Here is a 22,708-nt window from a genome sequence, read left to right on the forward strand (position 1 = left end):
GCGTTATTTTCGAGGGGAGCACGATTCAACGAATATTATACACCAGAAGGCTCGAGTCACGTTTTAAATTGAAGAACATAACACGTGGAGAAGAAAAATAAGCGTATAATAATAGTGTAAAATGTAATTATATATTTATCATACGTTATTTCGCACTGTTACAAGACCTTGACCAATTAAGCCGTTTTTTTTTTTTTTTTTCTTCTCATTCCCCAATTTAAAACAAATTGACTTCAATACACGGAGCATAATATGATAGACCACAGAATATATATTATCCGTTCATTAATTTCTATCGTATTTATTATAAAGTGAACAATTCGTACTGTGACGAATAATAATTGATTCTGTGAAACAAGTGAAGGTAAATAGATAATCAGTGATTCAATTTTGAAAGACGAAGATTGAAGGATTGATTTCAGAAGTGAATCTTCGAAGACGTAGCTACGTCCGCTCATCTATCAGAGACGACGCGTTGATTAAGATATTTAAATTTTCATCACGGATAGAATTCCTTTCTCCTTTTTACGTCTTCTTCCTTTCGATCCAACCTTTTTCTCGCCTCCTCTCTTTCTTTCTTTCCCCTTTTTTTTTCCCGACGTCTGAACCGGTATATGAAATTGTGAGGCAGGGATCGAAATGGCTCCCGCACCATGGCTTAGCACGGGAGTTCGTCGATGGGGCCGGGAGGGGGGAGGGGGGCGTTACAGGACCCAGGGGGGTTCGTTGTCCGATTTCCTCTCGGAGCCATAGCCAGCCGGCTAGCCAGCGGTGGCCATGACTGTCGTTGGGCAGGGCTTTGGGAGGTTTTTTGTCCGATACCTAGAGAGAAAGAAAGAGTGTCAGGTGTCAAACACCATTGGCCGCCGGGGCTAATCTAAACGCCGGAGGCCATTACCGCCCCAAACAAACTCTAAACTGCAGACTTGGTATACATATATATATATATATATAAAAAGAGCGGGTGAACCGGGTTCGTTACTCGTTTCGAATGTCGCGAAAAAAGTCAACGAAAAAACGGTAAAGTTATTCCGATAGGGTTTCCAATTCTCGACAGAATTTCAACGAATACGCCAGTCAATCGAGATGATTGAAAGCTCCGATCTGCGGATCATCAGAATTAGGCAGGCATTATTTTTACGATAGAGTTAAGAACACCACGCGGCAGATCCTTGGACGATAAGTTTCAGGACGTACCGCATCGGCTGTAGCTGTACGATGGTTTGTAACCAGGATCAGACCGATGTCAGCGATTGGCCGATTTGCGGCTGCCCCGCACGTCGGTGATATATAGCGGGTCGTAAAACACGATCATTGGTTTACTGCCGGTTGTCTGTCATGCGCTAATTGTTGGGCACGAAAACGCTTATCTACCACTTTGCTCGTCCTTCCTACATACGACGTTTTAATTGTCAGATTTTGCCAGGTGCTATAACTACACGTTTTATTCGTTGTTTAACAATTTACACCATTTTAATTACACTCCAACAATTTTATACCATCGTGTATTAACTACTAAAAAATTTATCCATCTCTCGCATGATTTTCACTACCGATTATTCTTGGGCGACAAGTGCTCGGTACCAAGGATTCAAAAATATGGATTTTGATCAGAGATAGATGATGATTTATTTCGTATTACAAATGTTTAATACCATTTAACAGTCTGGTATTTTCAAACATGCTGCTTTCGTTGTCAGGTGTTCGAACATCTCTGGAAGATTTTTCGTTTCTCACAAAATATTCTGGATCTGTAAAAAATGTGGATAGAAAAAGATTAATTTGTGTACCTGTAGTTGCAGCTCGTGCAGCGTTGTCGATTAGTTTACGGCAGCTGTTATACACGTGCGTAAAGATTTTATTCCCTGTTAATGTACGAGATGCGATATATTTATCGATTCTTTTGGCTTGTTTTGTTTTTTCTCTCTCTCTGTCTCTCTTTCTCTCTGTTTGCTACTAATCCTCTCAGCGAGAAATATGGTGAGTTATTCTAATTTCAGAGCGTAACGAAGTTTAAACGGTTGAATTCTTGCCAGATTTTACGAACCGTCGTCTTACAGCTCGGGAAAGTTCGATGCATTAATTTGAAACCTCGTGGAAAAAAGCACGATGCGTGAACTTTGTACACCTACCGTGCGAAAGAAAATCCCATAACTTATTCCCAGCTTGAAGCTCTAGCTTGTGCTACGCGTCAGGAAAAGGCTGAGTTCGGACTCACAAATCGGCTGTTGCTTCGACGAGCGACGGTGACATCGTATTATTTGTTGGTTTCCGCTCCGTGTTGACGACTAATTTGTTTCTTTTTCCCAAAACTAATGAAGAACGAACGGAAAAAAAATGGAAAAATTTGTCCGCGGCATTCTACAAACCGCACTGCGTTAATACGTTATTTGCCTCTTTGAAACCGGACGCCCATTCATTAGTTTTCAGACACCGCAACGCGTTTCCTTCGAAGTCTATAAAGAATGTCTCATTGTCAATCTCGCTCTAACGATATTCTCGACGACAAATTTACTCTTTTTTTTTTCTACATCTTGGAACCAATTTATGTCACAATTTAGTCGAGTAGGTTTTTAGAGTAACGTAAATTTTTATTCTTTTTTTTCTATCACATTAAATTAGTTATCCGAATGAAATCAACTACTGTATTGTATAAATATATGTACATACCTAACTGCGGTAGCTTTAGCACGTATTTAAGTGCGGCTACTGAAATTACGACGGTTAGTGTTTTTACGGCAGTCAAGGCTGTAACCCGGGCGTAACATTCGGCCGGTGCTATTAGCGCGGTAATAATTATATCCTCAGTCTCGTTCCCGACATTCAAAATGCTGCCGAAGCGCCGTTGCGACGATATTCAGAGTCGAAGTTCTTACGGTCCCGCCTCGATTTCCTCTCGGCATGATTTTCACGTATCAAAAAAAATGGAAAATAGTTACAAGGGAGTAAAAGAAACTGTGAAAAATAGAGAAAGGAACAAAGCGTAGCCGCGGTGCATCAAGCGGCAGCTGCATCTGTACTATCGATTGAGTTGAGTTGAAAAGCAGTTGGTAGGCAACGCGACGCGTGACTCGAACTTTATATGAGTCCCACCTTGAGGCGCACCACCAGCCACATTTCGGTGTCCTTGGCGCAGATACCATCGTCTTCATGTCCGCATGCTTCTTGCGCGAGAACTCCTTACGTAGGAGTAGAAAATAAGGTAAATGGGTAGTACCTACACGGTTGCCTCGGCGTAGGTACCCACCCATCCCGGATTCACCCTGGATTCACCCTCGCGTCAGTAGTCACGTAGAAATTTTCGTATTTGGTAGAGATCACGTATGGATAAAATGGCGTCACGAAAACCCTGCTGACTCCGATATCCTCCCCGAGCAACGAAAGACCAGAAACCACCACCTTCGAGCCCTTCTATTCGGTCCCTCGGCCCCGTTCCTTACGTTCTTCCTTCCTTCCTTCCTTCCTTCCTTCCTTCCTTCCTTCCTTCCTTCGGTCACGTCTCGCCGGGTCTGAAGACCTAAAAGGAAAGGTAGCACACGAAGGTGCTGCGCCGAGGGGATCAGCCTACGTATCGTTGTGTGTTCCACTAACGATTCGGTCGTTTACCTGCCCGGACGTACTGTCCGTGAGATTTTTCCACCGCTTGGTTATCGTGGATCCAGGATAGTCCTAAACGCGTATCATGGAAAATTCCCGCGGGAAGGAGAGGACAAGTTTCCTCGGTATTTTTCGGAGTCCAGATATGCAACCAAGTGCGCTTACCTCTTACAAAGTAGAGGCTGAACGGCGTCTTCCTATCTTTTTTGTCGCGGCCTTCGCTCGGCGCCAGGGTCTCGGTCTTAACCGAGACGAGATACGTCCACACTGTATATCCTGGCGCGATGTGTGCACGCCGTTTTTACTCGTCTCCATCCTGCCCGGATCCACCCTCCTTTCCGTGCCGAAAACGACCACGACTTGTCTGCGAAATTTGTTTCAGCTATACGTACGCATCTGCACCCCTCATATATATTCGGTTTGCCTAGGCCTACTTTTGCAAAAACGGTGAAGGAGTATGAAGGAAAAAAAAAAAAGAAATTTAGGTTCACTCGCTCTTACGTCATGCTTTATGCATTGAGCCTGTGAGGCTGAAAAAATTCCAGTTCTCCGTAAGGTTTTCAAGAGGAAGAAGAAAAAAAAAGAGAGAAAAAGAAGACGGAGAAAATGGATGAAGAATTCATGCGTGTGTCGATAGACGCATCTTTTCTTCACCGAGCACAGGTGCAGAAGCATAGTGATAAAAAATTGAGCTTCAACGTTCCTCGTGTCGCGGCAAACGTTACGGAAATCCACGCTGGTTGGTACATTTCACCCTACGATGGTACCTAGGTGGATGAAAAGGTGTACGACGTACATGTACCCAAGTCGCGTTGCGCAGTATACTGACTGCAGAGGTACAATTTATACGGGCGAACCAACGTGCAGGCAACATCCTCCTCTTCCTCCTCCGCCAATATCATATCACTCCGTATTTCCCGAGGGACAAAAGCTGCCGAGCTGATACGGTGCAGATGAGGATACGTTGCAAGCGTGGCTCGACGGCGTAACGTCCAGGAGCCGGAAACCTGCGCCGGCATTACGCATCGGTGAAACGTGGAGGATGAGGTGGAGGTTTGCGGAGACGAATAGCCATCGTCAACCAGCATTCTCTCCGCGGAATGAACGTACTTGTTATATTCTGCCTCCGAATGGACTCGGCACAGAATTTCTCCACGGCTTCCGTTATCACCTGCGATAATTACGAGCAGCGGAACATTAGCCTGGAACAACATTAATTACGTATTTCTATGTATTCGCTAACTTTTCGGAATACAGATTCCTTCGCATCGTGTATATGAATTATGTCAGCGTTACAAGTTTTTCCATTTTTGTTGCTTCGCGGTAATGATCGGTGAATTTTAGAACCAAGGTGTTATCGAAGTACCGAGTCTTAGCTGTTAGTCCGGCGTATTGGAACCGCTGATCTCATGCACTCTGTGTTTTCCTTCGTACACACTGGTCCAAGATTAGCTCGACACGTTTTCGGGTCTCTCCCTCACTCTCCGCCCACTTTTCTCCCTTCCCGACTCGATTGGTTGCCAGGCTGCTTCTGTTTGTCTTTTAGTCCTGCACGGACACTCTCGTTTCTTCTATCAGAGATCTGTAATCAGTTTTATTCAAATACAAGTTCTACGACAATACAAGTTTCGACGTATTAATATATGCAGAAAAGTGTGTTATCCACATTCTGATGTCATCGCTTTTTATTTTTTTACCAAACAAACGATTCCACTTTAATTTAATCATAATTACCGCGATTTGTTATTAAATGTGTAGGTTCATCGTAATCTGGGGCATAGAATTTCATCGAAACTACTATTCGACACTTAAACCGTCGGATTTCTCGTTATTCACATCTGACGACGTATATTTCAAACCACTTTCAGCTCTGCGATGAAACAGTGATCGTTGAAAAATTTTGAGATTTAGAGAGGAAAAATGAAGTAGATACGGTCGCTGGTTGGCGTAGGTCAGTTGATCCTCCCAGTCAGCTGTCCGCGACGACGAATGCGGACGGGTTTTATTCGTTGTTGATTTATCGCTTCATCGGAGGAAGAGGATTAAAAAGAAGTGGCAATAAAAAGTCACTCCTCTCCATCGATCAACGTGAGCTTATTTTTGTCGGCAGGTGATCGAATCCACTTCGAGCCGCAAAGTAAACGGCGACAGTTAATCAGCGCCGGTGTTACAACCCTTTTGGACGACATTGCGCACCGTCGCGTCGGGCCAATATTCGACTTAGGTCAATGGGTCATTGGTATAAACCCGAACGGGGAATCGAAGAAACGAACGAATAACGTGCGGTGCAATAACGGTCACTACGCAGTGCGAGAAAAATCTGAAACTAGGTTTACGGTGCGCAGCTCTTGCCGCGGTGTAAGTCGAATCTAATTAAATTGCCTTTTCGATGCGGCAAGAAATTACTTTTCAATCATCGCTCGTGCCGCTCGAGGTGGTTTTACAGGTATTAGCACTAGCCTTCGCGCCGATCAGCAATCGATATTGGACTTACACACCGCGTGTCATTCCATGGTCCACCCGATCCCGTTATCGGTTCGATATCGGTGCCTTGGCTACAGGCTTCGGTCTCAGACTATCGGAGTTTTCGCCTGTCCGTGAAAACAATCATGGAAAAATGGAAGAAAATAAAATAATAATAAGAATTCATTCCCCGTCGCATAAAGTCCCGATGATGTTTCTGCTGTTTTTGTTTTTCCCTGTATTTGCGCGAAACTTTCTCTCATCTCAGAGAATCGCTGTGTATACTTATACCTTCGCGTATAACATTTTTCTACGACAGATTAGATAAGGTGAAAAAGTTTTATCAATACCCTAATTCGTTTCCAACTCCCTTCGAACACGATGTTCATACTTGCGACTGCCTGGCTCCGGATCGCGATCGGAGTAACGTAACGAGCGGGGACCAATAAGGGGGCATGGATTAATTATCCCGGTCAGATATCGGCGGCCCCTCATTCGATTGTTTATTTTAATTCAATCTCTGCTCACAATGGATACTTTCCACGGTTTACTTGCAAACGGTTTATCGAGTCGGACGTTTCTTGGGAGGTAAGAAGGCAAGGGAATAGGGGGAAGAGGAAATGAAAATAAGAACAGGCCAAGGAAACAAAGCGGTTGTAGGGTAACTCTCTCTCTCTCTCTCTCTCTCTCTTTCTCTCTCTCCTCTTTGTACGATAAGAACCTATACGAGTTTGTAAACGGCGTATGCGTTACCAATAAGACTTAGGCACACACGTTACTCGATTAGTTTACCTGCCACCATAACTGCATATAAGAACTCCAACTCGACCCTGAGTTCTCGCAGTTAGTTCTGAACTTCCGTCCGCTCTCGACTATACCGGGAATCGTCTATTTTCCCGGATTCCCAGACCTTATAAATCGTCTCACCTCTGCAGGGGTAAGTCGAACGAAGATCAGCTCCGAACTGTTGTATTATACTATTACACCGACCATATATATATATATATATATACATCTCCTATCTTTGCCTGGAATCTTATCTTCTTCTCTCTTGAGCTCGGCTCTGGAGGTGCGTGCTGGCGGCATATATATTTTCACCTTTTTTTTCCATCTCTCTACCTTGCTCTCTTTTGTCCCAGTTAGAGCCTTTCGACAATTAGACTGGTCAGTCGACTCAGTCGTGTCCAGTCCTTCGTGACCTAACGGTACACGCATCGAGACTTGCCCGATGGTTTATGGGCATAAAAAAAAAAAAAGAAAAAAAGAAAGGGATGCTACCGGACGCATTGTGGCTTACGGACCTCTGACGATGCGGTTCTACGCCTCTGACGATTTTTTGCTCCATTTTCGACGCTGATCCTTTTTCCGAACGGTCAACTGCACCTTTTCGAACGGGGTTGGTTATGCCGCTCGGTTCTCTCCGAAGGTATTTTTCCGAAATTGTTCGCGCAGCTGCGGATCTTACATTTCGACCAAGTGTTGGAAACCCGTTTGGCTCTATATAGGTATCGCAATATTCTTGGGAAATCGAAGGGACTATTTTCCATTCGTTCAATTTCCCATCTCACATTGAATTGTAAATTTGAAACTCTGTTTTTTTTTGTTTTTTGTTTTTATTTTTTCTACTCGTATACCTCAAAATCAACGATCGATAATTTTTTTTTTCCCCCTGTTTCTCTTTATCAACCAGCTGCTCAGCCCGTAGGATTTGCTCGTAAAAGTAGCTGAGGATACGTTTTCAAGTCTTATTATATACTTAGGAGCCACTGCGGTAAGCTAAAAGGCGAATAAAGGAACCTCTACTCGTCCGATAGAGAGGTCGAGAGTGATCAGTGTAAAGACAGAAACCACGGCCGAAGCTTCGCTACATATACCTTACGAAGAATGAGAACGGGGTACGGATAAAGAGAAATACCGAATGCGGGTGGGTATATTCGTTTCGGTACCGCCCATACGAATAACGACGAACATGAGACCGCGGACCCTTATTTATCTGCTCGAGAATAAATTGCCATACACGTTTGATACAAGCGCTGTATGTCTGCAGTTTTTTCGCATTTCACAATAGGAATATTTCATCCATCTTTGCACAATTCACCGAGTGCCGTGTAATTTCGATGGAATTTCGATATCTGAATTATCGGTAGTTTCGCGTTACTTTGATGTGTGCCAGATTCCACATACACGAAAATCGAGCAGAGGTTGGATTTTACGGCTCTCCCACGAAGAGGTACAAAGAGCTTCTCGAAGGCAAGCTTCCGGGGCGTGTTGAAAATCAAGGAACTTAATTTCGAGAATATATCGTTCGCTCTGAGGATTCTTCTCTTTCGTCGTATTTTGAGCGTGGATCGAATCAGAGAGACGTTTTACCATCGATGCTGCACCACTGCAAGCTCTCTCGTGTCTTTGGTTTTATTTCATTTTTTCGCGGTATATACGACCGGATTGGGGGATCGTTCTTTGCCCGAGATGAAACACGTGTAGGTAGGGTCTATTCCATTTTCTATACTTGGGGGAGTGTACGAGGAGGCTTGCGGTGGCGCCATAAGGTGTGTAATGAAGGTGATACTGCAGGGGATGACACGGCCGCAGAGCGAGAACGGCTCTCCCATCTCACCGAGACTGGGTTAGAGTCACGGCTCCAGGAGGTCGGGATTTGATCCTAGGTAGGCCGTTCATCTCACGGGATGTGATTTCATCTCGGCAGACAACACCCGTCTTACGCGGCATTGCCATACACGTATAATACGCTTCTTCCCATCGTCTGCGAGAGACGCACAGCCAGCTGCTGGGTCGGTGCCGGTGTCCACATAAAACCACATCGTGGACCAGACACGCGTCTCTATCTTTCCCTCCATTTTCTTGTACAAATTTTCCCTTCCCCCTCGCCCTTTATCCAGCCTAAGGAACTCGAACGATGTTCGTTATCTTCCGGGGAAGAAAATTGTTCCATATTTTTTTTAGTCTCTTCTTCTTCGCTTCCTCTCGAATGATTGACCATAATTATCGATATAATTATCGCCTCCGTGGTCATCAATTCTTACCAAAGCAATCGCAATGCTGTCTGAAGGTTATGTCGAGTGTAATTTCAGGTACGTTTCGTCATTCGTGTTTTACACCCGCATCATCGTCTGTTGCGTACAACGGATTATTTTCTACGAATGTGTTTAATATCGCTCAGCGTAATAAACCTCAACAGGCGATGTTGGCCTTTCGCTATTTTAGAGTAACCGATCTTTGCGGGATCTTTGATCTACCTCGTCATTTACACATTTATGCATTCGCCACGTATATCGTGTTGTTTACCGACGACAGATCGTGAATCGAAACTGCATATTTTTGCTGTCCGCAGAAAGCCGCGGGAAGAAGTTCAAACCGTGCGTGTGTAATATTATCTTTATTTACCTACATATGTGCGCTTAACCGATCCTATCAAGGTTCTAGACATCGCAGAGCCACGTAACCTGGACGTAAATCTTGGTATTATTTGAATATATGCCACGATATTTTTGGAATAAATCGATACGTTGATAACCGGACCTTGACAGTAATCGAAGAGGTATAAAGGTGTACATATATTGTGCAGAGAATGCACGATGACAAGTTATTGAACGTAAAATCATGCTTACAGAGAAAAATCTCTATTAATTTTTGTCCATCGAGGTGAATTTGTGCACACTTAGGCAATTCAACGGGCTGCAATTAGTGTGTCTGCAAATTGCGAAATTATTACACATTGGAATAAAGATACAGGGAGGCATTATATTTGTGCAATAAGTTGCGAAATAGAAGCGCGACACGCCATCCGAGACTTTCTCTCTGCCTCTTCGATCCTGTACACTGCACAATTTCAACTCAGGAATTTTCTTATACTTACAAATATTTTTCTTACTAGTATTCGTGCGAAATATGTGAAAACTTTTACTTATTCACACTTTCCGGGTAACGTGATTCGTCTATTTGTACGCATGTACACTGAGAAAAATTTAATTTGTTGCAGTAACTAAAAATGAAAAATAAAAAATGAAAATAGTTTAGGATCGAGTGGTAACCGGAACTAAAAATTTCTCTCAGTGTAGTATCGACGACCAGATTTTTAAGGCTGGTGCAGCAGGTAGAACCGATTGGAACTGGGCGGCGCCTGGAAAATAAGGAAAACAGGGCGTCGAGCTGCAGACCGCTTGTGTAAACCGTGTGTATTTTCCTCGGTTATACGCTGGTATTTTTACGCCGCGTCGCAGCTCGGGAAACCCAATGTCAGTTTTGATTTTCCTAGAACTCTTAGCAGCAATACGATGTCGTGAATTTTTCTTCCCTTATCAGTATATTTCATATCAGTAACTAAAGGATGCCAAGTACTTTTCACTGCGCAAATTATTTTCAGTTTTTGAAAATGCGACGGATTTAAATCCGCCGTAAAGTTTTTCGTACCGTGTTACCGTTGCTTTGTGGATAAATCGTCAGGATGCTCGAAAGCGTAGAGTGTTGAAAAAACTAGCCGTAACTGATACCGTTCGGTAAAGTGTCGTGAACCGTTTTCCAGAGATTCCCTCTTGAGTTTTTCTAACGGGAAACGGGATCGCGAGTGAAGACTACCTATACTTACACCATCAAACCCGAGTATGCGTCGAGCCAGTCCGAAGTCATTTGCCTTGGATGAAAATCGAATAGATGAAAATCACGGAATATCCCTAATCCGGTGAAAAAGTCGTTCGAGGCCTCTCGCCGCTGATCTACAACCTACACGCATCCATCCATCCTTCCGTTCATCCAAAATTCCGAGCTCGACCCTCGGCTAAATTCGAGGGATGGAAATAGTCGGGTTAGATTGCAAATCGCGAAAATCAAATCGTTCCGGTAAATACGTTCGGGCGCTCTTCCGCCACCAATATACGCACATGGATCTGTATGCTCACCGTTGTGTACATACATACACATACCGATATGTACCTATGAGGTATCGTGTGTATCCACTGCCCTAGGCAAAGAACCGCATAAAATCCTGCTTGCCTTGCTCGTATATATCCGGCATTCGTATACCTCTGTACCCATAATACCTCTTCACTCGGTGCCGATGCCACATATTGTACCCATCGGAACTATCTCCGCATGTATCGCAGCGAAATTTTTCTGTAACCAATGCGTTGCATCAACCTGCTGATATTTCGCCAGCGCGGTTAGGTCACCCGGTTACCCCGTCAAGTTTCTTCACCTTCCACAGCTGGAAACGGGGACGACTTTTTCTGGGTTGACTTAATCAGATCGTTTTCTAATTAAACGAATCTGAATTGGTCCATCACTTAACGCGTGATTTACATTAGTTACATTATAAACAAGAAACTTGAGGAATAACTAATCGTTTGAAAATGTTTTTATCGACTCTACGACCATGATTCACGATTCTAAATACGTAACGTGTAGCGCTTCGGGAAACTGTACGATCCTTTTGCATTTGTCGACGTTCTCCTGATCAGTGCAATCCGGTTTTCGTTGGATTTTCACTGGTAAAATCGTCAAGAAAAGGCGAGGGAAGTCTTGAGTGTTACTTTTGCGTCGAGCGATTATCTCTCCAGGTAATGAGAAAATTAATGGGCCTCAACGAGGAGCTGGAATGGCTTACAGTTGGCGGCTCGTATCAGAGCCGAACAAGGGGTACAATTTTGTCCACCCGTTATGCAGTGTCTAACTGTTAATTCACGTTCTTGCGTATGCGTGTGAAGCGAGTAGATTTTGCGATTAAAAGTTCCGCCAATCATCCAATCTCCGTTAAGAGAGAAAGAGAGAGAGAGAGAGAGAGAGAGAGAGAGAGAAAATGACCGTGCAGCGTCGCTCATGCTTCGAATCCGTCACGCGCACCATGAATTCGTTCCGTATTTCATAAAATCATAATTTATCCCTCTGCAGTCACGGTCTCCTTTTATTCAGCACGGCAGTTTCATTGCTCGAGGCGGCCAAGAGCCGATAAGCCTTATCGGCTGTGCTGAGAACAACCGAGCGAAGCTTCTCCTTCAGCCTTTTTCAGAGTCTTTATCGAATCTTGGCCCCTTTGATGTACCTCGTTTCTTTGCTGTTCATTTATCGTTATACTTTTCTTATGTACCACACACCGCAGATTGTTTTACCTGTTTTAATTTATCTTCTTGTATTACAGATGCGGAAGAAGGCGCAACGGCGGCCCGTCGCTCCTTGGGTGAGTGACAATTCCTTACAGCTACTTCAATTACTTCAATTCCTCCACTGTTTCGCCTCACTTTTGTCTACCATTCGTATTCGTCTCGAGATTTTCTGCGCTCCGGAGGAGCCGATGGTACCTTCTATATTGGGCCGAAATTTGCCGAAATTACTTGGCCCTAGTAGTGTGTGAAAATTTGAGCGTTAATTGGTACGCTCTTGGCGTCGATGTAATTAAAACCGTCTATCTCTAGTCTTATTAATTGCCAGAAGTCTAGGCCGCGGTCTAATTGTACCAATCAAAAATATTACATGCAGTCGATGTATTGCGAATGAAGCTTTACCAATTCCCACGGTAACTTAACGCCGTGACAAAATTCTTCTGCGAATCATCTTCCTGCCTACCTTCATTTCTCGCCAATCGCACGACAGAAACTGACAAGCAGACACACACGTATGACAAATGGACATCAAAGTTTATGAAAGTAGGACAAAGAAGCTGGGGGAGGGGGGCAAGGGCTGCTAAAGAAATTGAGTGAAAACTTCAAACTGCAAACTGTAGGGTGGGTATATATGTATGTACCTATACTACAGTCGAGTTTCATCCGATACGCGTAAAACTTCCGACGCTTTTAACTTTCCGTGTGTACATCGATACATCGGTGTGTACGTACCGTATCCCCTTCTTTCAAACTGCTAACAAGTTTCCGAAGCTGCAAAATTTTTACGGGACTCCGAGATGAACCCGTACACCGGACGTCACCGTATAACATATTGACGGCGAAAATCCATACAACATCTATTCGTTGTGACTATAATCGTGCCGGAGGAAAATGTTTTTCCTTACGATTCACTTCGTTTTTAAGAGATTCAAAATACCGCGGGACGAATATTTTATACTACGCGATTGTAATTAAGTGGAACTGACTTCTCCCGTTCGACGATTGGAAGTTGTGGTAAATTGGAGCTACCAATTGAGGAGGAAAGAGTTCGTCTCAGTCTTGATTTTTCGACGCCTTAACCGCGGTACGCCATGATATTTCCCATAGTTTTGGGGTGGTTCGTGCTGAGGGTTTCCGGCAGGTGGATTTATACCCTTCGCATGTAAGGTGGCCGCCGCCAAAATCGTCGGGGACTTTGGTACAGGGTCGAAACAACGAAAGAGAGAGGTTCGAGTGTACGCGCGGAGTAATTGGACGGAAGAGAGGATGAATAGTAGGGGAAGGGAGGGGTGAGGAAAGATACGGGGGATGAGCGGAGAAACACTGCCTCTGCTCTAAAACGTCTGGAAGAGACGACCGACACAGATCCGTATCTTAATTTAATTTGCTTTTAACGCTCGCTATTCTCTCGCTCTCTTTCGAGGCTGAAACGGGAACGCGGCGGGAGTAAATTTTGAACATCGCTTCTTCGCACTCTGGTTCGTGGACGCTTTTATACCGTACTCGAAGGTAAGAAGACGAAGGGGCGAATTAAGGAAGAGTACAGACGAAAGGAAAATGGAGATGAGCCCGACGAGGAGGAGACGCGACTTACGGGCGATATTCTCCTTTCGGATTAATTAATCCGATTATCGTGATCGGCTCGACGCGACGTGCGGACGACGAATCGTTCTCTGTATCCGTAAAGGCATACCGAAAGCTCGGCTGAAACCCAACCCCGACTCTCACGGTTCGTGTCTTGGGGTTCGGCCCACCCGACCTAAGGGACAATCAAAGGGAAGCGAAGAACCCTTCGGAAGCCCGAATGGAAGGAGCCACTCTTCTCGATGGAGTTCACAAAATGAAGAATGAAACTCCAGAGACATCTTATACCTACCGGTAATTCCCAACCCCTCAGGCCCTCTCGGCCTCTATATAACCCGCCCTTTATAAAACGTGCCACTCTCCGCCCGAAATTCGACCTTGATGGTTACCTGCCTGTAGGATTAATTTAACCTTAATGAAAATCCATTACTCTCGAACCTCTCGACTCGCCTACGTGCGATCCGACTTGGGCTTTTTGCCCGAAAGTATCGATATCAGTTTATTATCCATGCACGAAGAATTGAAATTAAAGAAATATCATTTTATCCATGATCAATCGTTAGCTGCAATTGGATCGCAGGATTGTAGAAAATTTTTAGATTTTTCTCGTGATTTTCAGTCGTCTCATTGGATCGAAATTTGCGTCGATTGTTTAGTTACAACTTGGGTATAGATGCACAAAAATGTTTCAACGACGGAACTACACTCAGAGAAATTTTTAGTTTCGGTTACCGCTCGTTCCTTAACTATATTCAGTTTTACCACAACCGAAAAATATAGTTCTAGGTGGAGAATGAAAATTAGTTTTCTAGTTGTTACCAGAAAGTCTAGTATCCGTTACTGTTCTTTCTCATTACGATCACGGTTACTATATTTTCTTGTAACTCTTGCGAAAATTTAATGCTCGTGCAATGATAAATTGACGTTAAAGCCTTGTTTAACTAAAAATGTAGATTAAACCTCACAAACTGATTTTGCGTTGCAATTACCAAAAAAGGATCGACAATAGCGGAAAATGATTGCGGTGTACCTCGTTTTTCGCAATTCCAACAATGTTCGAACAGTGTTTTTAACGATATCTGTTTTACTGAATTTTTCTAGTTACTCTAACAAATGAAATTTTACTCAGTGTAGATGAGACTTGGACAATTTTAAAAAGATCCAAGCTCAATTAAAAAGCGTGAGACTTGATGGAGTCGGTAAAAGACAGGCGCGCGTTCTTCTTCCGTCGGGTGCGACTCGTGGATCACGATGGTTGGGTTGGGTTGGGTTGGGTCGGAACTTCCGTATGCGGTGCATGTCGGTACAGAGAGCTCCGCATTGATCGACCGCGTCGGAGAAAAGCTGGGCTCCGATTGGCCCTCGCGATTCTGGGTTCTCATTTTTTTTTTCTTCATCCCTTACTTCGCCCCGTTTCCCCGTATCCTGCACAGACTCTCCGAAAGATCGGACGGCCGAAACAGAGGTTGGTATACGTACGGTGCACCGGATAGAGACGGATGCAAAGAAAAATATCGTATCTCTTTGCAACTTACGCGAAATCCGTACAACGAGACAAAATCTTGTTTCGACGGATCGTCGCGCGCCACTGATTTTGTCGGGGGTGAGAAGAGACGCGCACATCATCCCCCAATCACTCGTACCTTGGAACGAACCCTTTCAAACGTCACGGTTTCTTTCCTTCCCTCGTGTAACCAGTATCGCGTATATATATATATTGGTTAATTTTCCTCGACGCGGAATTAGTCGACGAGTTTCCTGCGGTTTTTTATTGGGCGTATCTCAGCGTCTTTCAGCAAATTTCGCGCAGATCTTCTCCTTTTTCTTGCTTCAGCGTGGTCTCTTTAATTCCGTGACTCTGTACATCCAACGATTTATTTTCTTTACGTATATATACGTAGGTTCTAGTGTTCGTTTGCCTGGAAGAGAAACAGGCGGATCGGGTATAATAGCGAGGCACGATTAACTGGTTGAACATCTTCGGCTAGCTCGAAGCTCTGGCAATTTCCTCGAGTCGTGGCTTCGTCGCGAATACATGTACGTTGTACAGTGTGCGTTGGTGTGTAAAGGTATACATATACCTGTGCACATCGACGGTTATTCGCATTACCGACGTTTACGTGTATTTTAAGTATTACCTAAGGCGTAGGTATGCTAATCAGGAAGACTGCTCGTCGGCGCTCTTTGTTTCTTCTGTAATCGGCTTATTTTATCTCGTCGTTATGCATGCCTGGCTCCGCCACCCCAATTTACTATTTCTTCTCTTTAGCCGAGACTTGTGATAAGTATCGATCACTATCTTCCGCGTATTTTATACGGTTATTGGTAACTCGGTACCGGTTATACGGATAATGTCGAGTTTTTTGTTCTTTTTTTTCTCCTTCGGGCACTCAGCTGAAACTATATCGATAGTGTATAGAGTAGTTTATCATTAGCCGTAGTCTGAGTGGAAAAAAAATTCCTCATTGATTTTTCCGCGATTAAAATATGCTCACATAATATCGTACGTATTGTGACGATTGTGGTTAATCTTTGATTTTAACATGCAATTTTTCTCACGCTAATTACTCGATGCTTCTTTCACCCGAGAGTAACGAGATCGGTACTTGTGCACACGTAGCTTTTATGGTGATGATATTTTAAGAATTTTTCAAGTAGATACAGGAAAGTTGCGTTTTAAGAAATTATGGTTTATTCCTAATCTCATGTGATTTAGTGCGCGCCAGTGAAGAGGTACTCGAATTAAACAGACCGAACTTTATATTCCTCGTTATATGTATACACTCAAGTTACTCGGAGTGGCTACTTGTACGCTGCACGTTGTGAGTAATGGAAAATGCGTGTCTGCATTACGCGTTATTATACGGGATAGAATTACTCGACATAATTAATTGATCAATTCGATACTATAGTTGACGAGAAATAGCGAAGAGTGCAATCGTTTCTTTACGTCTCGATTTAGATCATAAAAAAGAGATCGTTCAACGATTGTCACTACTGTGATGTCACGCATATTTTATTACACACGTTTAAAAATTCTCCGTACTTGGGAGCTACCGTGCTGGCGCATGCACTTCTCTCCCCTCCCCCATACTTCACGAATCACCAAAGGTAAGAGCAAGGCTCTTCCGGTCTAATGGAAATATACACTTCGTAACGATACGAAGAAGCTCCGATACAGGAGCGATCATTCCCGGGTCGTTAACCCTACGTGTATCCGAGGTCTTCTTTCCCACATACAATTCGAAACCTCACACTACCGAAGATGAATAAGAGGATATAATACACGCGAGGAAAATATGCCGAGAAATTATATGAAGAAGAAAAATATTCTTTTCGGTATACGAAGAATTTCGAAAGTCCTTTAAATTTTCAGAACAATTAAAAACAGGCATCGATGTACCGGATTCCACGAGCAATTCGATGCACCGCCCGGTGATTCAACAGCAGAAATAAATCGTCAACGATAGTGAGAGTATTTTTTTTTCTTTCAGTAGCTATCCCCTTACATTACGTCTAATTCCCATGTGTGTGTATATTATGGCACATAAAATCTGATTGTACAAATAATAAATAAAAGCACCTAAGCTTAGGTTGCCTAATCGTGGTGGGTAAAAGATGGAGGAGATACGGTGCGGCAGATGAAAAATAAAAAGCAGCGGAGGAATTCTATTGATTGGTCGTGGTTGAAGATGCGAGGATTCGGTGGCGCCATCTCTGAGTAAAGGTTCAACTCGATTTACTCGCTCCGAGTTGCCGGAGGGCGGGGGCGGTGGCGGGGGTCGGGATCGAGGGCAGTCGTGGGTGGTCCAGGGGGTGAGGGAGAGGACGAGTCGTCTTTGCCCAACCCCTCCACCCACCAACGTCGGAGCCGAGCCGAGACTCGAGAGGTAGGGGTTGTCCATTGGGGGTCGTTTCGGCGTATCGACCCAAAGGAAACGTTACACGATGCCGGGGCTCTCTCGTTCACAGACACAGAGGCAAAAGGGCACGGATACCTTCGCCCATGCAGGTGGCGAGGTTCTACCTGAGGGACCGCAGCGGACTTCTAGCCTCTGCTTTAGGCGACTCCTCCACTACCTGGCCATTTATCCGTATCGTGGGATATATAGGCGTTCCTTCGTTTCGTACACAACAGATCCTATGTACTCGGGCAAGTAGATACACTCCGTAATGTTCGGACCGCCGAAACGGACCCGAACGTTCCTTTTTATCTTGGACTGTACGAACTGACCAAGGAATATTTCTGCGGCTCGATACCCTGACCGTGAAAATATTTTACTCCGCTCCAGTGACGCGTTGATTTTACGAGTCACGTCGATTTTTGTCGGACGAGAATTTTGTAAATAACATATCATGTACGTGTATTGCGATTTTTAGTTTTTTTTTTTTTTTTGTGCTCGGTCGTATTTCGTTGAGATAAATCGACCTGCGATACCGTGTATGGTTCTTCTTTTTTAACCAGTTAGTATAAATTTATTCTACGTTCAAAGATCAGGATTAATTGCAACGCGAATCGATATGCTGATTGAATTGACGATGAATAATGAAGACTGAGAGGAAGGTTAACGTCTCGTGCTTGTGTGACGTGTGTGAGTATAGGTGAATAAATTTGATTACCAAAGACGAACTTCTGTCGTATCAGATGTATTTACAAGTTGAAAAATTTGACATTTTGGTTTTTCTCTAGAGTTTTGTATCTATTCGTCTTTTCTGTTAAATAATTTGAGATGTCGAATCTCGGCTGCAATACCTGGTGACGAAAAATGACGACGGCTGTATGAAACTATTTGACTTAGTGATATTTAAAAACTGAATTTTGCCTGTACCGGACAGAGAGATGTTCAAAATTTATATCCATACCGTACAAGCCACTGGAAAATTAATTCTGTCATCAGGACTTGAGCGAAAGCGAAGAAACCGAGTTTTAAAACCAATGTTGCTGAATGTTGACGGAAGTTTGATTGCATAAGTGAGCAAGTGTGAACCGCGAAGACCGCGATGTTGCCTTGAAACTATTTCTCGCATAAAAAGCTAACGCGGTAATGGCGAGAGAATGAAATAAAACAAAAATACGATGGTGCGTATAATGTTGGTCGATTGGCTTGGCCGGCACTAAGTAAATGCGTGGTCAAAAAGCGGAGCAAGGACGTCGTAAAGCTTGCGTGAGGTGTAATAATAATTGTTGATAGGACCGTGTCGGGGTCCGACGACGGAGATGTGGAGTGGGCGTACTTAACGCGTCCAACATCATGTGGCATGGACTTTACATCCAAGAGCTTTGGCCACGTACCAGAGATGGCGCCATCGACAGACCGGCCTCGTGAATGGCTCTGTTCTCATCGAATCAACCGTACAGCCAACTCTCGCCGCTCACTTGCCGTCGGCAAACATCGCATCGTCTAGTATGGCCACGGACTTTGCGTGTACACCAATGCCCGGGCACTGCCATCCATCCACCGGCCACTCTCCTCTCTCACCAAAAACGTATTTCTCGTTTATTTTAACTGGGGACGTGGGGGAGAAGCGGAGAGAGAGAGAGTAAGGAGATGTATTTATACCTTGGGTACCTAAGAGTACTCTCAAAAACAACGTCCTTCCACACTCGGCGACGCCACGAGGCAAGCATCAAATTTATACTCTGCTCAAAACACACGGAATCGAAACTCGTGTGCTGCGGATAACCGTTGGGTTCGGAAGAGGTTGACAATTTTCTCAGAGATTATGATGATGATGAATATTGTTGAAAAAAATTTCTGCTGATTAGGTTAAACGAGTGTTGGGAAGAAGTGGCTGGCAGCCTCTCAAGTATGGTTGTCCTCTCTCTTTTTTCTCTTCCTCCTTTTTTAGGAATAAGTTTTCTTGTCACACGCCAAGCCGCAGTACAGAACGTCGATAAAAGATGTGGGTATACTCGAAGATATCGGAACGACTCACGCGATAATAAAGAGAAGAAGAAGAAGAAGACGGAGGAGGAGGAGGAGGAGGAGGAGGAGGAGGAACCTGTGTATCGTGGCCTGTCTCGGTTCAAACGGAAAGATACGATACGACGGTGTGTAAGAGGACGATGCGCATAAATTAGACTCACTTCAACTCTGCAGCATCATATTTACGACTATAGGACAACGGGTAAGAACGATAAACTAATCGGCTGTCAGCACACCGTTGATAATCGTTTCTTTTACCCGACTGCTTCGCGTATCCAAAAGTCAATGGACGGGGTCGATCCCTCGATAAAAATCGTACCGTATCAATTTTGAAAAACACCGTGCAAATGATACCGCAGGTAACGCGGAATGCCGCCGGAAAAGGAGTCATTCGTTTTGAATTAAAAAGTTCACCCATAGCGTTACGAATTCAGGCTGAGGATCATGGGTTGAAGCTGCTGGAATACCTGGTAGGAAACCTTGGTTGCGAAAAAGTTTGCGAAACTCGTCTATTTCTGGTAAAAAAGTAGGAAAGAAATCTAGAGAGTAGCTAAGAGAGAGACAGGGGGAGGGGAAGGAGTGAGGGGAAGAAAAAAAAAAACACGAGGAACTAAAAATAAATGAAAAATGCAAAGAAAAAGAAACATGAACCTCCAAAGCCTCTTGGCTGAAAACGAGTTGCGCATAACTGATGTTCCTTGGCTCTGCCCCAGCTGCTGGTTGAGTATACTCGTGTACATTACTCCGCAGATATAGGTACTTCATCGAGCAGCTAGGCGAGCCAAAAGATTTTCCAACAAAATTTTCGCCGCTCAAACATATACACGATACAGCCATTCGGTGGGACGGGGAATACTTTGATCGCATCTGCGGCCGCGATCTCCGATATTTCGTAACCCTGTTTCATTTTGGCGTTTCTGGTCAAACGTGTATATATATATATACACGTATATATATATATATATATATATATATAGGCGGATGAATGTGGTTGAAAAAATTGCTATCGATACCGGGCCAGAAAGTGTCGAGGCTAACAATTTTGTTCTCCGTTTGAACTAAGAGGCTGAAATCGAGGAAGAAGGGAGGGAGAAAGAAAGGAAGAAAAAATTTGGGGAAAAATTTTAAGTCGACGATTTTCACCCAAGTCATGGATATCCGACAAGCCAACGCATATAGCGTTCGTTGAGGGGATTTCCGGGAATATATCAGGAGGTAAGTTTCACCGTGCGATGAGGCATCCACCTCGCTCCTCCCCCCTACCCTCCCCCCCTACAACCCTTCTTATTCCAACTAGCGCTAAAATCACGAACGCTCGACTTCCCGGCAACATCCATCCATCTTTACGTTGGAAAAGGAAGTATACATGTCCGGGTTCTATACACACCTATGCAGGTATTCTACCTACGATGTACCTTATACCTTGTATTACAGTCGTGTCGTGTAGTTTGCGTCGGGATGAAAAGACGTCTGAGCTTCTCCTATCTTGGCTCGGATGCCAGGACGCCGAATTAGTCTCCAGGGTATTTTTGCCGTTGCACCGTCCCGTCAGTGGTAGTACCATGCTCTTTGCATCCGTACTCTAACCTCTACCGCCACATACCGAGACTCTGGGGATCGCCTCTTCTCTCTCATTCCCAGAGCCGGCATGTACAAGTGTATGCATGCATCAGCGAGCGTATGTACATGCACCATGGATCGAGTAGGTAGAGCAGACACTGGCTGGATCTGAAACCTCTTTCGACCCCGGTTTGACCTCTGAATATAAGCTGGTGCAGATGCGGCTTCTTGTTCCGTATGTTGCGTGGAATATTCTACGCCTATTCATGCAACCTCGTGAATCTCGGATGTAGATCCTGTGCAGCATCGTATGAGCGAAAAACTAATATACATAAAGGTGTGCCCATCTCACCCAACTACGCGCGAATAACCAACCGGCGAAAAACTAAGCTGGTTCGGAGGTGTGGGCACGGATCATTCTACCCTCCTCCTACCCATATGGGGCAAAGATTTTCCTCGTCATTCCTCGAAATTGAACTTTTGTTGTTCCAGCCTCTTCCACTCCCCTCCCTATCGTTCTCTCTTTCTCCCTCTCTGTCTCTCCCTCTCTGTCTCCATGCCGTATATTCTCCGTAGTACCTTCTGTTATTTTATTTCATCTCTCTGCCGTGGAAATATCTTGTCTGATACGCCCCATGCTTCGGAGTTTTCGCAATTTTTGTCTGTCGCGGATAATAGGAACCCCCCCCCTCACCTGGCTGTGTGTATTACGTACGGCTATAAGGTCCGTGTAGAACTCTGTTATATACGCCCCTGCACGTACGAACTCCCTCGCACAAAATTCTTTCCAACTTTGTATGGTTCGCAAATTCACCAAATACCGAGCGCTCAGTCTACCACTCGCGTTAAAATCCTCCCTCCCAAAAACGGCGTTTAAATCCACCTACAGATGCTGGGTCGGAACCAACCGAAAGTTAGAAACATTCGAACATGTATCTTCCGATACCACCGGTGCTATTTTCAAATTGTAGCTCCGATCGTAAGTTGACCGGTCAACGTGATTAGGTACAATGATCGGTAAAAGAACGACTTGATAAACCCATCAACGAATCAATCCTCCGGTCTCATTACTGTTTTGCAAGTATACAAGTACTACGATCGAGCGCAAACACTAAAGTGTGACAGTCACGCCGAGACGCGGGTTCTTAGCTTGCAGGACGGTGACACCCACGTATAACTCGAGCATAAGTTACTCTCCCCAAGGTACGGACGCCGTCTGGACGTGATCAGATCGTGGGTGGACATGTAGTACCAGCGGGTTCTACGTGAGTTCGCACTTACCACCCGTTCGGTACAATTTCAATATACTATCCGGTGGAGCCAAGAGGACGGTTCGAAAGTGGACGGGAGAGGAGACGGGGGTTGACGGCGTGTGCACGCGGGTATCAATGACATCGTTTTCATCTCCCTGTCTCGCGTGTATACATATCGAGTTTCATTCCACCCACCTGCACGAGCGGCTAT

The 22,708-nt window shown here is 44.4% G+C and overlaps 2 long non-coding RNA genes across 3 annotated transcripts in view; one reads left to right on the plus strand and one right to left on the minus strand.

Moving 5' to 3' along the window:
* Nucleotides 1-1,508: 1,508 nt before the first annotated feature.
* Nucleotides 1,509-5,903, minus strand: LOC107224288. Of its 2 annotated transcripts, none has more exons than XR_006904955.1 (7): nt 5,332-5,903; nt 4,964-5,179; nt 4,394-4,768; nt 3,763-3,961; nt 2,671-3,545; nt 2,133-2,456; nt 1,509-1,751 (listed from the first exon to the last, which is right to left on the minus strand). It is a non-coding gene; the product is annotated as an uncharacterized LOC107224288 (long non-coding RNA). The 2 variants fall into 2 exon arrangements; XR_006904956.1 differs by having other exon boundaries at nt 3,607-3,961.
* A 947-nt stretch (nt 5,904-6,850) lies between these two features.
* Nucleotides 6,851-22,708, plus strand: part of LOC124293309 — a 44,966-nt gene continuing 29,108 nt past the window's right edge. Inside the window, exons 1-2 of the long non-coding RNA XR_006903232.1 lie at nt 6,851-6,997; nt 12,212-12,250. This is a non-coding gene — a long non-coding RNA (uncharacterized LOC124293309). The remainder of the gene's footprint in view (nt 6,998-12,211; nt 12,251-22,708) is intronic.

This window comes from Neodiprion lecontei, chromosome 1 (genome assembly GCF_021901455.1).
Source record: "Neodiprion lecontei isolate iyNeoLeco1 chromosome 1, iyNeoLeco1.1, whole genome shotgun sequence".
In the NCBI taxonomy this organism is placed as follows: domain Eukaryota; kingdom Metazoa; phylum Arthropoda; class Insecta; order Hymenoptera; family Diprionidae; genus Neodiprion; species Neodiprion lecontei.